The 19,045-nt window shown below is 41.4% G+C and overlaps 1 protein-coding gene across 2 annotated transcripts in view; it reads right to left on the reverse strand.

Moving 5' to 3' along the window:
* Nucleotides 1-19,045, reverse strand: part of LOC128703567 (T-complex protein 11-like protein 1) — a 131,487-nt gene that overhangs the window by 60,307 nt on the left and 52,135 nt on the right. The gene's annotated exons all lie outside the window — the stretch shown is intronic.

Consider the following 19,045-nt stretch of genomic DNA (forward strand, 5'->3'; position numbering starts at 1 on the left):
ACACGCATTATTTCTTATTGCTACTCAGCGTTAATTTCCCCTATATTATTACGTAATATGGCTATTATGTTCTCAAAGAAGAGAAATGGAAGTCAAGGTTTAGGAAGTATACTAGATGGAGCATTGAGTGAGAATGGAGAGTGAGGGAAAGTAATGAGGAGGTAACATAGATGGTTGTAGATGCTTCTAGCAAGATGAGAGGGTCTAGCCGGGCACCTAGGTAAGACCCCAATGGAAACAAGACTGACCTGAATGGAAATAAGTCACTTTGTCTTTTTTGGGGGGTTATCCTAGGTAATTTACACACATATTACTTATGTATGATAATTTGTGTAAGTCCATTTATGAGTACGTATACTTTAAATAAACTTGCCAGGCTCCAGAGCTAAGTAAGACCTGCTGGAGTGTTACTTACATAGCTACGTCGCATATCCCACCTGCACACCAGTCTCTTCAAGGACAGACCCCATGGCTCTTGATCCAAGGAATAAGAGTTATCCTCCATTGATTGCTTCCCGTTGCGTATTATGGTCCTTTCCAGCAATTGCCTTAATGCTGGGAAATGGCTCTTGATCTATGGATTTGGAGCTGCTCTTTACTGATTACTTCTTATTCCCCAGACGCTGTAAGACCCCAGTGGGTTTAGCGTTTCACAGTTAATAAAATAACAATGATGCCTTAATGCTGGTCAGAGGCTCTTGGTTCAATGAACTGCAGCTATCATCCCCTTTTTTGGATCAAACGAGACCCCGTACGGGTTTTGCTCTTCTACATGAACTGTATGATGATAATAATAATAATAATAATAATAATAATAATAATAATAATAATAATAATAATAATAATAATCACATACATATCATGACCCTTACCAGTTAGAGTTATTTCCATTGCTCTCAACCATTCCCTACAGTTTCTAGAAAATCTTCACCTAACTGTGGCCCGGTGGCCTGGTGGCTAAAGCTCCCGCTTCACACACGGAGGGCCCGGGTTCGATTCCCGGCGGGTGGAAACATTTCGACACGTTTCCTTACACCTATTGTCCTGTTCACCTAGCAGCAAATAGGTACCTGGGTGTTAGTCGACTGGTGTGGGTCGCATCCTGGGGGACAAGATTAAGGACCCCAATGGAAATAAGTTAGACAGTCCTCGATGACGCACTGACTTTCTTGGGTTATCCTGGGTGGCTAACCCTCCGGGGTTAAAAATCCGAACGAAATCTTATCTTATCTGGCCTTCAATTATCACTACCAGTCACTATTCCCCACTGCCAGTCAATATTCCCCACTATCATTCACTATTCCCCACTACCAGTCACTATTCCCCACTACCAGTCACTATTCCCCACTATCAGTCACTATTCCCCACTACCAGTCACTATTCCCCACTATCAGTCACTATTCCCCACTACCAGTTACTATTCCCCACTATCAGTCACTGTTCCCCACTATCAGTCACTATTCCCCACTACCAGTTACTATTCCCCACTATCAGTCACTATTCCCCACTACCATTCACTATTCCCCACTACCTGGACCAGTCACTATTCCCCACTACCATTCACTATTCCCCACTACCTGGACCAGTCACTATTCCCCACTACCAGTCACTATTCCCCACTACCAGTCACTATTCCCCACTACCAGTCACTATTCCCCACTACCAGTCACTATTCACCACTACCAGTCACTATTCACCACTACCAGTCACTATTCCCAACTATCAGTCACTATTCTTCACTACCAGTCACTATTCACCACTACCAGTCACTATTCACCACTACCAGTCACTATTCCCAACTATCAGTCACTATTCTTCACTACCAGTCACTATTCACCACTGCCAGTCACTATTCCCCACTACCAGTCACTATTCACCACTACCAGTCACTATTCCCAACTATCAGTCACTATTCTCCACTGCCAGTCACTATTCCCCACTACCAGTCACTATTCCCCACTACCAGTCACTATTCCCAACTATCAGTCACTACTCACCACTACCAGCCACTATTCCCCACTACCAGTCACTATTCACCACTACCAGTCACTATTCTCCACTACCAGTCACTATTCCCAACTATCAGTCACTAGTCTCCACTACCAGTCACTATTCCCCACTACCAGTCACTATTCCCCACTACCAGTCACTATTCCCCACTACCAGTCACTATTCCCCACTACCAGTCACTATTCCCCACTACCAGTCACTATTCACCACTACCAGTCACTATTCCCAACTATCAGTCACTATTCTCCACTACCAGTCACTATTCCCCACTACCAGTCACTATTCCCCACTATCAGTCACTATTCCCCCAATGAAAAGCAGGGGTGTCACTAGCACGTTAAGAGACCATACAATAAGTGTCAGGGGCCCGAGACTGTTCAACTGCCTCCCAGCACACATAAGGGGGATTACCAACAGACCCCTGGCAGTCTTCAAGCTGGCACTGGACAAGCACCTAAAGTCAGTTCCGGATCAGCCGGACTGTGGCTCGTACGTTGGTTTGCGTGCAGCCAGCAGCAACAGCCTGGTAGATCAGGCTCTGATCCACCAGGAGGCCTGGTCACAGACCGGGCCGCGGGGGCGTTGACCCCCGGAACTCTCTCCAGGTAAACTCCAGGTAAACCAGTCACTATTCACCACTACCAGTCACTATTCACCACTACCAGTCACTATTCCCAACTATCAGTCACTGTTCCCAACTATCAGTCACTATTCTCCACATTAACACCTTCATCCATGAGGTGCAGTTGTAAAGAGTGTGAACAACGTTGTACACTGCTGTAAGCTGTTTATAATCTCCAGTGAAAATGAAGGAATAAGTATAAACGTTCACTCACTACGTCTTCTTCCACTGCACCTCTCACTATTTCCTTTTCGTACTCTTCCTCTTCTCCATTTTTTTATTTTCGATTCATCTGCTACACTTCCCAACGGAAATCAAGGACCCCAGTGGAAATAAGTCACTTTGTCTGGCCTTTTTGGGGGTTATCCGGGTAATTTATATTGTATGATAATTGCACTTACGTGTACCTGTACCTAAATAAATTTACTTACCTCTTTCTCTTCTCTTCATATACATCTTTCCCATTTCTTTATTAATTTTTCTCATTTCCCTATACATCTTCCCCCTTTTCTTAGCTATATATCTTCTCCTTTCCTATACATTTCCTCCTCTCCCTTTACTTTTTCCCCTTCTCTCACCACCCTTCTTCCTTTACTCTTCTTTCCTCATCTTGTCTTCCCCTTCTCGTCTCTTCATTCTTCCCCTCTTCTTCCTGCACCTATCCCTCTGCTACCTCCCGACACCACCACTTTACACACACACCACCCAGCCCAGCCAGGGATGATCATTTCCTACTCGCATTTCTAAACTAACATTGCAGCGAGGCTACACCCGTGCAGCCACGCAATGGAGGTTCGATCCTACGTCTTTGAAACTCCACGCAGTGCGCTTCCATTGGTGTCCTTTGGTCGTCTTCCCCAGTATGCGACGCACAACATTTGGCTGACACCCAGGTTCTTGTTTATTGCTAAGTGGATAGGTGTAAGGAAAGTTGCTCAGCGTCTTCATCTGATCCAAGATTGAACGCGGGTCCTTCGGTTGCATTAGTAACTGCCATTAACTTGTCATTCCCGAGCCACACTTGCTTACTCAATATTACCACAAACACACCCGCTAGCCATCACCATGCAGTACCTCTCTTAGGTGTGTATTTCTCTGTGTATACACCGAGAAGTTTTTTTTTTTTTTTTCGCCGGTATTCTCCCGGCCCGGGTCTTTTCCAAGTAGTGGTGAAGTGTATATTTCTTAGTGTATACACTAAGAAATATGTACTTATCAGTGTGCACATCGAGAAATATGTTTCTTTATATACCCAAATGTTTGCATCTCTCAGAGGAGCTATGTATCTCAATGCATATTTACCAAGAGTGTTTCTTTTCATTGTACATACACTAAGTATTTACTTTAACCCCTAAAATATAGATTAAAGTATTATTGACATTAGTGTTCGGGTGAACTGCGGCCTTGCTGACCCCACATGCAATCGATAGGCTTCAAGTCCACCACCACCCAGGCTGCACAACACCATCTCTCCTTAAACGCACTTCACCTCTGCTATCACTAACCTTACCCAAACCTTAACATAAAATAGTGTAAGTTCTCTTTCAGTTTAATATAGAAGTGGTTTTATGGACTGCTGTTTCGGATTTCAACACTAATTACATTAGGAACATTATTATTATAGACAGTGGTGATAAATTTATTAATATTTAATCTAGGATAACACAACTAAGCCAAATATTATTTTCAAAAACTTATATGCACCAGGAGATGTGTTTCAGAGCTAATTTAAATCCATATTTTAGGGATTTAAGTATCCTTAACTAGCGGTTAACAGATTATACGCTTTAATTAAACCCAATAAACCAACTGTGATCCATTTCCACTGAGGCTCCTCCCAGATTCCTGTAAATGGCGTATGTTTTGTTCTCTATATTTGTGTTGGTTGCTCTAATGCCTAAAATAGCGATTAAACTCAGTATATATATACACACCTCATGATGTAAATACCCTTCAAAGGTTCCTTGATGCTGGTGAGGGGCTCTTGATCTAGGGAACTGTATCTGTGCTCCAGTTCCCTGAATTAAGCCTGAATACCTTCAACCCCCACAGGCGCTGTATAATCCCTACGAGTTTAGCGCTCCCCATAATAACAATAATAACTTGTGTAAATAATGTTAATTTACCGAGTCCAACAGTTATCTCGAAAATATCAGGTGCCGTAGGTGCTAAATATACTCAGGTTACCCCACTGATTGCTTCTATATATTGACAGGACAAAATTGCCAAGAAATCCAGTGTTGTAACTCTTATGTAAATGTGTAATTCCGGACGCAGTGGCTATTCTTAGAGCGTAAATGCATCGAGAGTTGCTGTGTAGTTTATTGAGAATATTCTTTTTTTTTAGAAAATACCCTCACGAGAAGGAAAACTGTAGACTTATAAATTGTGTAATATCCGCTGACTGGCAAGTATTAAGCCAGGCGAGCGAGAGAGGCACAAGCAACAGTGCGGAACTGACCGTGACAGATATTGCTATATATATACTTAAATGAGCAACCGCAATGGACTCATAGAATACTGGCGCAATAATCTATCTCCAGTGATTGAAAAGTAAGTTAGGAACTGGACTATAAACGTACTCAAACTAAAGAATATGAAGATTGAAGTAACTACTGGCAGACAACATATACTGCTGCTGCTGTTATCATCTTAGAGGTAGTGGAAGCATCCTGTCGTGATATATTATGTAATAATGGTCGTGAACACCACTGAACAGTACACAGTACACAGTACACAGTACACACGTAGTAAAATTTAAGCTCAGGAGACAGGATCTGAGATATAACATGACCAGTTTTTGCTGACGAGGAAGTCTGAGTCGGCGGATATTGACATCAATATATACATAGACAAATGTATATTTGAACACAGTGTGATAGATGTGTTCACAAGGATGTTAGGAAATGTTGCTTCAGTCTCAGGGAAGTGAGAAAGCGGAACGAGTTAGAGTAGGAAGTGCAGAACCTAAGATGAGTATTAAGTAGGAAGGTTCTCCTCAAATCTTAACCCTTGTTATTCATATGGCATAAATCTGGTACACGATACCCACAAGTACAGGAAAAAGACACTTAGGCAAACACTTAGGTGTTGGCTCACGTGTTATATACCCCTCCAACCTATTTTTGGAGTATCACTCTACTTGGCAGATTATTCGTTTACAACTCTATTTCCAGACTAGTACTTTCACTCATCTTAAATCTATTGTTTCGAGTTATTGCTTGGTTAGATATTCTCAGCACCCATTTTATATCTTATTTATTTTTACCTGTTTTCCACTTGAAATATTCAATTATATTTTCCCCTTATTATGCGTCGTTGAAGATAATTCAATTTTAGGGTTTTCAATATATCTTCGTATAAAAGATTTCTTATACATTGGAATAATTTTATCATATTTATCAGCATGTTTTCTAATGTGTTTACTGCATAGCCATTCTGTAATATCAAGTTCAGAACTGCAGTGCACAATCTGAATGAGAACGACGGAATTCATACACAGACTCAAGAGTAGGTATGATATCACAGCACCTGGGGAACTGGAGGGATGGGAGAAGAGGGCAGGTCAACTTCCTCAGATCAAGAGCCCTTCACAGCATCAAGGCACCTTGAAGGGAGCGAGTATATATTACTTCTGGTCAGATGATGTGCTATTATGCTATGTCTCGTAATTTCTTTTTTTTTTTTTGGTTACATCATTTTTGTAGGGAAGAGGGAGTGGGAATGTCCGTCTGCTATCAACCTATTGATGTTTCAGGGGATTACTGCCCTTGTGGCCTGGTCACGAACCAGGTCTCCTGGTTTTTAGTCTGATCAGTCAGGCTATTGATTCTAGCAGCAGATTTCGTCAATACGTATAAAACAAGTGTTTAGAAATTAGCATGTCATTACTAGTAGAAGCTGACGTCATGTAGCCTACAGCTGTTCCCTGTAACTTCAGAGCAAATCATCTTTTTTATATAGAAATAAATTTTTCGAAGATATTCGCTTGGTTGTTGCTGTTTGATTTCTGGTCTGTAACTCGAGAATACATTATCGTATTGACTTGAAACAATTATGTTAATTAAAGAAAGCCTTGTATTCAAACTGGGTAGTTGCTTTTACATACGTCCTGTCCTTCTTTAAGGGGATTTTTTCTGTATAGTTTTATACTGAGATTGTCATTCTCTGTAAGTCACATATTGCGTAGATCTGCGTTAACTCTTGATCCCATTTCCCCCCTGGGTTGTATTACCCCTTTGGGTTTAGAGCTTCCCCATGAGTATAAAAACACTGAGTGTCTCACCAAGTAGGCCTATTGATAATGGTGTTATCCTAGCATGATGACTATCACTTTGTAAAGCAGTTGTTCGTTCAGTCAGGCCTATATTTGTAAGCCTATGTTATTTTGCTAAAATACTTAACAATTCTTTATTCATTTTAAGAAACAATAAATCATACTAGACAACTCAAATTTAACTTTTAATTAGTATGTATTTGAATATTACCTACGTTTGATGCTGGTGAAGGGCTCTTGTTCCAAGGAACCGGAGCTACCCTCTGCTTCTCAGGATTATACATGACGACCTCTCATTATTCAGACACTATATGACCCATGATGGTGTTAGTAATGCACTACATGTAGCCTAGCTTGCGTGCGGCCAGCAGTAACAGCCTGGTTGATCAGACCCTGATCCACCATGAGGCCTGGTCTCAGACCGGGGAGCGGGGACGTTGACCCTCGAAACCCTCTCCAGGTAAACTCCAGGTAGCCTGATCCACCTCCCGTAGCTGATAAAATTTTAATGGAATACTTGACGATACCCTCATTGCTCAACTGAAGTCTCACAGCAGCTCAGGCTGACAGATTTCAACACTGGAACTCATTCTGTGTGATGCAATGTGACAGGGGAGCAGTTAACGTTTGCTCCCACTGTGTAGCTATCATATAGAATAGGGTGTAGCTTTTGTTCCCACTGTGTAGCTATCATATAGAATAGGGTATAGCTTTTGTTCCCACTGTGTAGCTATCATATAGAATAGGGTGTAGCTTTTGTTCCCACTGTGTAGTTATAATATAGAATAGGGTGTAGTTTTTCTTCCCACTGTTTATCAATCATATAAAATAGGGAGTAGCTTGTGTTCCCACTGTGTAGCTATCATACAGAATAGGATAGGAGATTAATGTTGTTGTATCCCATTTTGCTTAAAAAAAAGGCCTTGGAAGGTTGATATCATCAGAGGTAATTACAGTGAGAGACGCAGAGCTAGTGTGTGTAATGGTGATGTGAATGAGATAACTGCAGCCTCCACTCTATGTTCAAGGTTGTCTGTCATAACACTGTTAAGTTTCTCTGCTATTTATTACATCTGTACACGTTTTCTCCATGGTATGTGTGTGTTTACCCATGTGTACTTTGTACATGTAGGTCTGTATACCACTGTATTCATAGTTTATGTGCTTAAATATGTAATAAGATCGCAAAAAACAAGCAATGCATTGTGAATGATTTTGCAACTGCAATCAAGCTTTCGTGATCTCTCGGTCTGTTGCTTCTGACTGAGAGATCTAACATTTTAAATGTCATTCACTGTGGTTAAATTGCGATTTGCGTACTGTATGCGCTATACATATATGCATTTATACATGTATTTAGTTATACACGTACGCATTTATACATGTACATAATTATTCATGCAGGCTTATGCTTTTTTGTATCTGTAGAAGTATTTATACATGTAGCCATTTATGCATGTACTTATTCATGCAAGTTCTTATACATGTATGTACTTATACATGTATGTACTTATACATGTATACGTTTACACGTACGTACTTATTCATATATATATTTGTTTACTTGCGCATGTATTCACTTATGTATGTATTTATACATGCCCAGACAGCAGTTTCTCCATTATTCAACTCTAAATAATAGATGTCTATTAGGTTTGAAGTCTATCAGCTACACGAGGGTCATTAAGGCTGACTGTCACCTGTACACCACCAGTCAACAATGTAGTAAATTCTCATGGTATATACACTGAGAGATGCATAATTCTTGATGTACATACTCTGAGAGAATGCATTTCTGGGTCAGCATCTCTCGGTGTATATACACTGAGATACACATCTCAGTGTTTACATTGATATATTCTCTCAGCGTATATACAGCGAAGATACACATCTCTTGGTGTATTTACATAGATATATACATCTTTCAGCGTATATACACTGAGAAATGGTATATACCTTGGTAATAAATACCGACAAGTTGGTTTAGAAAGACACGTAAGCAAACACTATGACATTTATTAGAAAACGTTTCGGTCCTGGGACCTTGATCACTTCTAACATACAGAGGTAGAAAGGCATTATATATATAGGCGGAGAGTGAGGTGTGACGCACGTGACCTGAGGAATGTCATAAGAACATAAGAATGGAGGAACACTGTAGAAGGCCTACTGGCCCATGCGAGGCAGGTCCAACAACACAGGAGTCACATGATTTCATCGTCTACCCGTCCTAATCATAGGCAGAGGTTGTTTTGATAAGGACCTGCCTCGCATGGGCCAGTAGACCTTCTACAGTGTTCCTCCATTCTTATGTTCTTATGACATTCCTCAGGTCACGTGCGTCACACCTCACTCTCCGCCTATATATATAATGCCTGTCTACCTCTGTATGTTAGAAGTGATCAAGGTCCCAGGACCGAAACGTTTTCTAATAAATATGTCATAGTGTGTTATGTAAGACACATATGCAACAGTTAGGTATCTTTATTTCGAAATAAAGATACCTAACTGTTGCATATGTGTCTTACCTAACAACCTGTCGGTATTTTATACCATTTTAATGTTCAAATATGTCATAGTGTTTGCTTACGTGTCTTTCTAAACCACACTGAGAAATACACAAATCTCGGTGTATTTATATTGATGAAATTAAGACACATGTGCAACATCTGGCTATCTTTACTGTAGATGTTTCGCCATCCAGTGGCTTTATCAATACAAATTCTAGGACATAACTTGAAGACAGTAAGACTATGTACAGAAGATGAGGTAATCAGTCCCTCAACCTTGGAGTAGGTGCGAAGAGCACCGTAGTCGTGGAGATTCTGAAGCATTCTCGTTCTCGTCCAGACCAGAGCTTTGGTGAGATGGGTAAGGAAGAAGGATGGGTAAGGATAGAAATTTTGGAAAAGGGTGGGAGGGGGGAGAGAGGTAGGATATAAAAGGTAAGTGGCCCAACCACTTTGGTGTAATTTAAAAAATGCACGTGAAATGATAAGATATTCTATAAGGGGTATAAGACTAACCCATCAGAGTCACATAGATATAACAGATATATAAGTACATGACTCTGAATTGGTAGTAATTATACAAGTTGCAATTGTTTTTTTTTTTTTTTTTGCGATTGCACAACGGATATTTATGCGACAATGAAGGCAATAATTTTCTGGCCAGTTTATAGAATTCCGTGACAATGGCTTCTTACAGGTGGTGTCCAGCCATAGTAAATAGCATAATTTTTACATTAGATTGTTATATAAGATGTCTCCCTAATTGGGGGCGATGATGTTCTCAGTATACATAGAAGGGTTCTGGTGTTACCCAGTCCTCTTCATCAGGGAGGTTGCTCAATATCATGGGTCGATGGTAATCATCTTTATGTATAAAACGACGGACCCTCTGTGGGAGAGTCATTCTTTGAGTCCTGTGAGGAGGAGTATTGATGATATAATCCGTGGTATTTACCACTTGTATAGGATGTTCTCTATCTGGCATGTATAGTTCTTGCATTGTATAGAGTTGTTTCTTTTTTAGGGTGTCAAGGCGTACATTTATGGCAGTAATATCTTGTTGTATGTGTAAATCTGCCATTTTAACTCTGTCTCTCCTCCTGGTATCGGTAATGAAGCGAAGAGCTCTATTCTGGACCCTTTGTAACCGTAGCATGTTGGTCTTTGTTGTTAATGACATTGGGACACAAGGGTATTCGAGTATAGGTCGTATTAACATTTTATACAGATGTTAGCAGAAGCAAGGAGCCTGGCGCTTATATAGTAACGTCAGGTGTAGTAGACGAGGGCATAGTCACTGGTAGGCGGGATTCCCCAGTGGAAGTAGGTCCTACCCAAAGAGATGGGTTAGTTGTAGCAGTAGTTGTCGTAGTCGTGAAGGTTATGTACATGTCCTCAGAATCAAGATTCCATGATGTTGCAGTGTCTGACAAGTTGTGCAAGAATGGTATATAATACCGACAAGATGAAATTAAGACACATGTGCAACATCTGGATATCTTTATTGTAGATGAAATTGAGATGAAATTGTAGATGAAATTGAGACACATGTTGCACATGTGACTCAATTTCATCTTGTCGGTATTATATACCATTCTTGCACAACTTGTCAGACACTGCAACATCATGGAATCTTGATTCTGAGGACATGTACATAACCTTCACGACTACGACAACTACTGCTACAACTAACCCATCTCTTTGGGAAGGACCTACTTCCACTGGGGAATCCCGCCTACCAGTGACTATGCCCTCGTCTACTACACCTGACGTTACTATATAAGCGCCAGGCTCCTTGCTTCTGCTTCACAAGAAGATACGAATTCCTCTGCTAGCTTCTGCACTGGACGGACGTACCTGCTCCCTATTGGTTGTATGCTTTGCTTGCTCCTGATTGGCTGCATGCTTTGCTTGCTCCTGATTGGCTGCCTTGCGATCCACTTGCTGGAAGAAGCTTTTGGTGTGTTTGTTGAGGAAATATTGCATTGATTTTCTTGTTTCAAGAAGACATTGCCTGATTGGTTGATTTCCAGGATTCTGTGCGTCGCTGGCTGCCTGCCCCAGGGCAGACCGTTGGCCTCTGCACTCTTGCAGCTGGGTGAAGTCTTCCCACCTCAACCTGTTGGATGTAACCTGCTGATATATTGTTCAAGAGCATCACCACCACACCTCTGCACTTTGTGTATGTGTAATCCTTGCGTACCGACATCCTCTTCCCCATGTTCGGTTGTGAAGGCATCTCGGAGAATTAGACAGCTTTTTTTTTAAACCAATATCTTTTTTGTGTGTGACACGGGTTTAGCTCTCTGTTGTGCCGTAATCTCCTCAGAGGCCAGTCAAGCCCTCTTCACTGAGGTGGTTAAAGATCCCCACACAGTGGATCGGCTTGACTATATCGCTCTGGAGACACCAGCACCTTTCTCTCCTCTAAAATTTTCTTCTTTTTTTCTGGATCGGCTGGACCTGCTCCTGCGTCGGTGGGAGTATTCGTCTGGTCCGGTGCCCGTGGCTGCATTCCTTGTAATTAACGCACGGGAAGCCTCATCTTGGCAGGTACACTTACAACACAAACATGACCTGTCAGAATTACGCACTTGATGCCCCTTAGACGCCACTCACGATTCAAGCAGCATATCCACCTGTGCTGTTGTCATCATGGCAACTGCACAGAGACCCAGTTTTCCGACAATGGCCTTGATGTTAAAGTACTCTAAAGATGACAAGGATACGATTGATTATGCCTCTACCTTTTTCAACATTGCCCAGGCTCGAATGATAAACATCTTCAAGACACATACCGGATGTAAAGTTAATCTTGATCCTGTCAACTATGACCTATGTACCAGTAAGGAAGTCCGAGAAAAGCTCTTTCAGGCAGGTTTTGCTATCGATTGGGCTCCTGATCATAAGGCCAGGAGTACAGTCGTGGCAAAATTTGTTGACTCTTCCCTGCTAAAAGAATACAACCAGAACAAAGACGCCTTGATGACAGACATTTCATCTCAAAATCAAGTCACAGTTGAGGAAGTTTTCCATCCTGAACGTTCTAATATCCTTAAGATCAGATGTTCCACCCCAGATGAGGCTGATAAATTGTTCAAACATGGTGTCCGAGCTCACTACTTTCTTATTCCACCTACTTCATTGTTTCTACCTAACTATGTTGCTATTCATCAGTGCTACAAATGCCTTGAGTTTGGACATTTAAAGAATACTTGTAACAAGCAACAGCTGTGTTCTAAGTGTTCTTCTCCAGGCCACACATGGCAAAAATGTACCAACCCTCCAAAATGTTTGCACTGCTCTCAGGCACATTCTGCTACTTCTTTCAACTGCCCTACTCGTAAGGAATATGTTTCTTCCTTACGAAAAGACCAACCTCTAAACCTTCCAAACCCAGTCTTGACTCCATGCTCACAAACACAGACAACATCCTCATCCACTTACCAACCAAACTCTTCTGTTCCTCCTGCTACCACTTCTACAACTTATCCTTCCTATGCTGCTGCTGCACAATCAAACCTTCCCTCGGCCTCTTCATCCTCAAAACAATCTAATATCCTTGAGACCATTGTGCTCACTGCTGTATACTGTCATAAAGCATTTAAAAGTGCCAACTATCCAACGATGCTGAATGATCTTTTGAAAGCCAACAATTTTGACCCCATCATTTTCCCTCCTGATTTCTTTCTTCCTAAGGATGAACTTTTTCCCAACTCCTCTCTCTCTCCACTCCAGAAACTCCTCTTCATGCTTCTCCTCAGGCAGACCTTTCTCCTTCCACCCATATGCCACAATCCTTTCCTTCTAATCCTTCCACCAGCTCTGGCTCCAGCACCAAAAGATCTCAACCTCGTTCTTCCTCTACTCGTCCTTCTCGTTCTCCTACTCACAAGTCTCGACCTCCTACTATGAAACAAAAGTATACTGACTCTCCCAAATTCAACGAATGTCTGACTAAAGTTCAGCACTTAATAAATCAACCCTCGTCCTCTCCCTCTCGCTCCAACTCATCCTCTCATCTTACCACTACATCTAGTCCCACCTCCTACTCCAGGCCCCCCTCACCTTCCCCTTCCCGTTCTCAATCCAGAAACCGTAAAACACAACCGACCAAATATAGATCAGGTGAAGGTACACACATGATGGGTTAGTACGATAAAAAAAAGGAAAGACTTACATTTCTGACCATCAAGTAACCCCAACCATGGCCCTTAAGGTTATTCAATTTAACATACGAGCTTATAACGCAAACAAATACATTCTTGCTGACCTCGTTGAATCAGAACAACCAGACGTGTTGTTACTAAACAGCACGTGTGTACGTGATGATCAACGTATCAGACACTTAGGAACAGCCCGTCAATCTCCTGCTGAAAACTGGAATGGCGTAGCTATTCTTGTTAAAGGTACCATTAAACATGAGTTCTTATCCCTTCCATTTACATATTCTCACAGCATGGCTGTGAAAATTTACACGATACACGGACCCATCATCCTGTACACGACATATACCAGACCCAACCAAAACATTAACATTCATGATTTAACCATTCTTTTTAATCATACACATCTCCATGTATACCTACTTGCCGACCTCAATGCCAAACACACAGACTTCCATGACAACTCCACAAATTTGCATGGTAGGCAACTTCATACACATGCAACACAGAAACATCTCATACACCTTGGACCTTACTTCCCAACAGTCTTTACATACAATGGCCAAGGCACCCCTGATAAAATTTTTACAAACAGAGCTAGTAATCGCTTACATCATTACACAACACCAGGACCGCTCTCTGGATCTGACCACATTCCTATCATTTTCCATATTTCCTCAAATCCTATACTTATTCCAGTTCGCCCCTCTCCAGCTTATTCTCAGGCGGATTGGGATCTGTTCAAACAACGCCTAAACACTCTTGATCTCACACACAACTATGACAATAGACCAGTATCAGACATAGACACACAAATTCAACGCATTCAACAATCAATTACCCAAACTGCTACAGAGGCTGTCCCAATGACACACCACAAAGTACGTTACTCTTTTCGCCCATCAGAAAGAACAAAAAGACTGCTCACATGTTACAGACACCGTTTCCTAGCAAACCAAAACAGACTAAATATCATCCGATGGGACCTCACTATTTTACGTACACATATCACCCATAACCTAGATGATGACCATGCCCGACATTGGCAATCAGTTATAAACACAACAGATGTCCAGCGTACAAGAGATCCCAAAGCATTCTGGTCATCCATTCGGAGACTTACAGGCACCCCTCGATCCACTCCTTTAGACACATAAATCACAATAACAGACAGATTTCTGACCCTGATGAAGTTGTACATATTTTCAAAGACATATGGGAAAACATCTTCCACCCACATCCACCAGACCAAGCTGTCATAGCACATACATTAGACATAGAGAGATGGGTATCCAACCATGAAGATTTAACCAATCCTTATCCAATCATAAGCCTAAACACCCTATCTTCCACGCATCCTCTAAACTCTCCTTTTACTGTAAATGATGTTCACTCCTTACTAACACACCTTCCAAAAAAAGCTCCAGGTGCTTCTGGTCTATCACATTCAGTCCTTCGTCACCTTCCACTTTCAGTTGCTTCCGCTATCACTGACCTCTTTAATGCCTCCCTTGCATCTGGCTATTTCCCCCCATTCTTTAAATCTACAACGGCATGTCTCATACCAAAACCTGGAAAAGATTTGACTGACCCCAAGAACTATAGACCTATTAGCCTCCTTGAAATTTTGGGTAAGACCTTTGAACGACTTGTAAATATGCGACTCAGGACTCACCTAGAGGCAAATAACTTGCTTACTGAAAGACAATTCGGTTTCCGACAACAACAATCTACCCAAGACGTTTTGAATATAATCCTGAACTATGTACGTATCAATAAAGCCCAGAACTGTACCTCCGTCCTTGTCGCCAAAGATGTAGAGAAAGCTTTAGACACTGTTTGGCATGAGGGATTAAAATACAAACTTTGCACGTCCTTTGAATTAACGGTAAATATGATGAAATTATTATGTCACTTTTTAGATGGCCGAACGATGCGTATACGGTTCAGAGATCATTATTCGGACTATTTCACATTAAAAGCGGGTGTACCCCAAGGCTCTGTCCTGTCTCCCACCCTATATATATACTCTACACGAATGATTTACCTGAACCTCTTTACCCAAACACACTTACCATTTCTTACGCAGACGACATCACTCAACTCACAACACATGAAAACTTTCGTTTCCTTGCACGCAGAACACAAAGAGAGGTCGACAGGATTACCGCCTGGGAATTATTATGGCGCATCAAAACCAACCCAAATAAGTAAAAAATCACTTACTTCCATAGAATGCGTGATGTCCCCACTCCTGTCGAACTCAAAACAAGCACCTCCCGTACCCCCATCCCACGCTCCTTCTCGACAGTTGTCCTTGGTGTTACCCTCGACAACACACTGAACCTAAAATCTCACATTACTGCAAAGACCACACAGGCGGGAATTGCACTCTCAAGGTTATATAAGCTGAGAGGAGCCAGTCCCAAGACAAAACTACATCTCTACAAAGCACTCATTCGTCCTCTACTCTCTTACTCTCCACTCGCTCTGACATTAACCGCCAAGACAAACGCACTAAAATTTCAACGTATCCAGAATCGTGCATTACGTTGGGTGTTGGGAGTGAGGTGGGATGAATTTGCCACCAGTGAATCTCTCCACCTCACGACAAACACATCAGCTTTGAACGTATACTGGAAGACACTCAGTGACAAACAACTTGACAGACTTGAAGCATATCATGACTACTGGACTACATACTTAGCAGATACTCTCAGACGTCCTTACAGTGATGTAAATCTTTTTCAATCGTTGTATGATCCGGCACCTCCACCACAATACAAATAAACAATACAAATAAACTACCTGACTTTTGCTTAAATATTCAGATAACTTAAAAATGCCATTGCCGTAGAGCTGTGTCTTTGTGCGTTTTCGGGCTGAAGTGCTTGCGATGTGCGTTTGCGTCGCCTTTGCTGTAACGTGTCCCTGAACCATATCCAGTCATTGCAAGTTGATATGCTTCCAGCAAATTGCAGTCAGCACCCGCAGAGTCCCTGTTGTCTTTTATGTCGTCTTCGTTATTGTTTATCCAGGCTTAGCAGTTGGGTCTAGTCCTGACTCTTCTCTCTTCGACTCTAAGACATTCCTCTCACCGTCTATTCTTCGCACTGTCCCCACTTGCCCCTCGCCCCTCGTGGGTCCTTACCTGTGAGTCCTTGATTGATTGATCTGCTTCAGAATCTCCACGACTATGGTGCTCTTCGCACCTACTCCAAGGTTGAGGGACTGATTACCTCATCTTCTGTACATAGTCTTACTGTCTTCAAGTTATGTCCTAGAATTTGTATTGATAAAGCCACTGGATGGCGAAACATCTACAATAAAGATACCCAGATGTTGCACATGTGTCTTAATTTCATCTTGTCGGTATTATGTACCATTCTTGCATTTATATTGAGATATACATCTCTCAGCTTACACGGAAAGATACACATTTCTCGTTGAATATACTCTGAGATATATATCTCAGTGTATATATACATATAAACGTCTCAGTGTATATATACACATACGTCTCGGCATATCTACACTGAGAATACATCATTCAATGTATGTACACTGAGAGATAGACATCATTCAATGTATGTACACTGAGAGATATACATCATTCAATGTATGTACACTGAGAGATATACATCTCTCAGCGTATGTACACTGAGAGATATACATCTCTCAGCGTATGTACACTGAGATATATACATCTCTCAGCGTATGTACACTGAGAGATATACATCTCTCAGCGTATGTACACTGAGATATATACATCTCTCAGCGTATGTACACTGAGAGATATACATCTCTCAGCGTATGTACACTGAGAGATATACATCTCTCAGCGTATGTACACTGAGATATATACATCTCTCAGCGTATGTACACTGAGAGATATACATCTCTCAACGTATGTACACGGAGAGATATACGTATGTACACTGAGATATATACATCTCTCAGCGTATGTACACTGAGAGATATACATCTCTCAGCGTATGTACACTGAGAGATATACATCTCTCAGCGTATGTACTCTCAGCGTATGTACACTGAGATATATACATCTCTCAGCGTATGTACACTGAGAGATATACATCTCTCAGCGTATGTACACTGAGAGATATACATCTCAGTAAACTTTGCATTTTCATGGGTATACCGTTTTACATCAATATTATAATAATATTTACACCTGCTTCCTCTGCTCACCTGGGAGGAACTAAGTACCTGGGTGTTAGGTGAATATTCGAAACAACATGGGAAAAAAGACTGCAATGGTAATGTGTAAGAGATTCCAGATCTGCAGGAAATATTAAAAATATATCCCCCATAGTGCGTTGTGTCCATTGAAGAAATTAACCAGTGGTAAAAGAAGGACTTTTAAAAACAAAAATAGAACCTAAGTATGTATAAGTATATTAGGAGATGTATTTAAATGTAAATGGAGTCATATTAGCTTGATAAGAGACCAATTTAAGTCAATAATTATGAAACATGACACTGTGTTTGCATTCAAATTTCGCTTTCACCTTACATATTGACGTTAATAAAAAAAATTAAGCTTTTCCTACATACAGACAAACAATAAAAAATAAGCCTGTTGATAAAAAAAAATAGAGAAAGAGCTGAGAGAATTCGAGAAAATATCAAAATATGTGAAAAAAAGGTATTCTGGTGCAGACTCGAGTGTTTAGTTGAGATAGGCTGTGTTGTGTTGTGTTGAAATTCTCTGATAAATTTCAAGGAAAATATCACATTGAGGCTTTCGTCCGTTCTGGAGAACATGGTAAGTGAAGGAATCGTTCAGGGAAAACTTGTCTTTGTATCATAATGACAATGTTTTTTGTTTTATCAAGACTCACAGAGGTGTCATTACAAATGTCGCTTCTACCGTATGTCGTACCCTGTTATCTTACGAGACTCGTGTCATGCCTGCTGTCCTAGATGTATATCCTGCCATGGCAAACGACGTATGGCCTACCCATGTTATCATAGGTAAGTAGGATGACAGGTACGAGACGCGTAACCTATCACATCCTATTATCGTCTCGTACCCGTGTTATCCTACTAGGCTCATAATTCCCATGCCGATGCTCGTGGTGGTGGACAACCCAGTACTTACCTTCCCTAATTTAACTTAAATAGCGGTTATTTTTCATCCATTCATTAAAATTTTCTCTGGCAAATTGTGGAAGGAATAACCATCTGTTACTCTGTAAGGGCATTACGTCCCCATGTTGAAGACATTAGTGTCCTCTTTCCAGGTTTGCTTTTAGTGCCTCTGTACCCTCTCCTGAGGCAGTTGCTAGGTGAGGGGGGGAGGGTATCATGATTCATGTTGCTGTTGTCTCTCAGTGAGATTTGTCTGCGCCGCTCCTTGCAGGATGTGGTTGCAAGAGCTCCAGACGTTGTCCTCCTATCTCCCTCCAGATTGGGTTCCAAACCGCTTCCCTTCTTGCTG

The sequence above is a fragment of the Cherax quadricarinatus genome, chromosome 76 (genome assembly GCF_038502225.1).
Source record: "Cherax quadricarinatus isolate ZL_2023a chromosome 76, ASM3850222v1, whole genome shotgun sequence".
NCBI lineage: Eukaryota > Metazoa > Arthropoda > Malacostraca > Decapoda > Parastacidae > Cherax > Cherax quadricarinatus.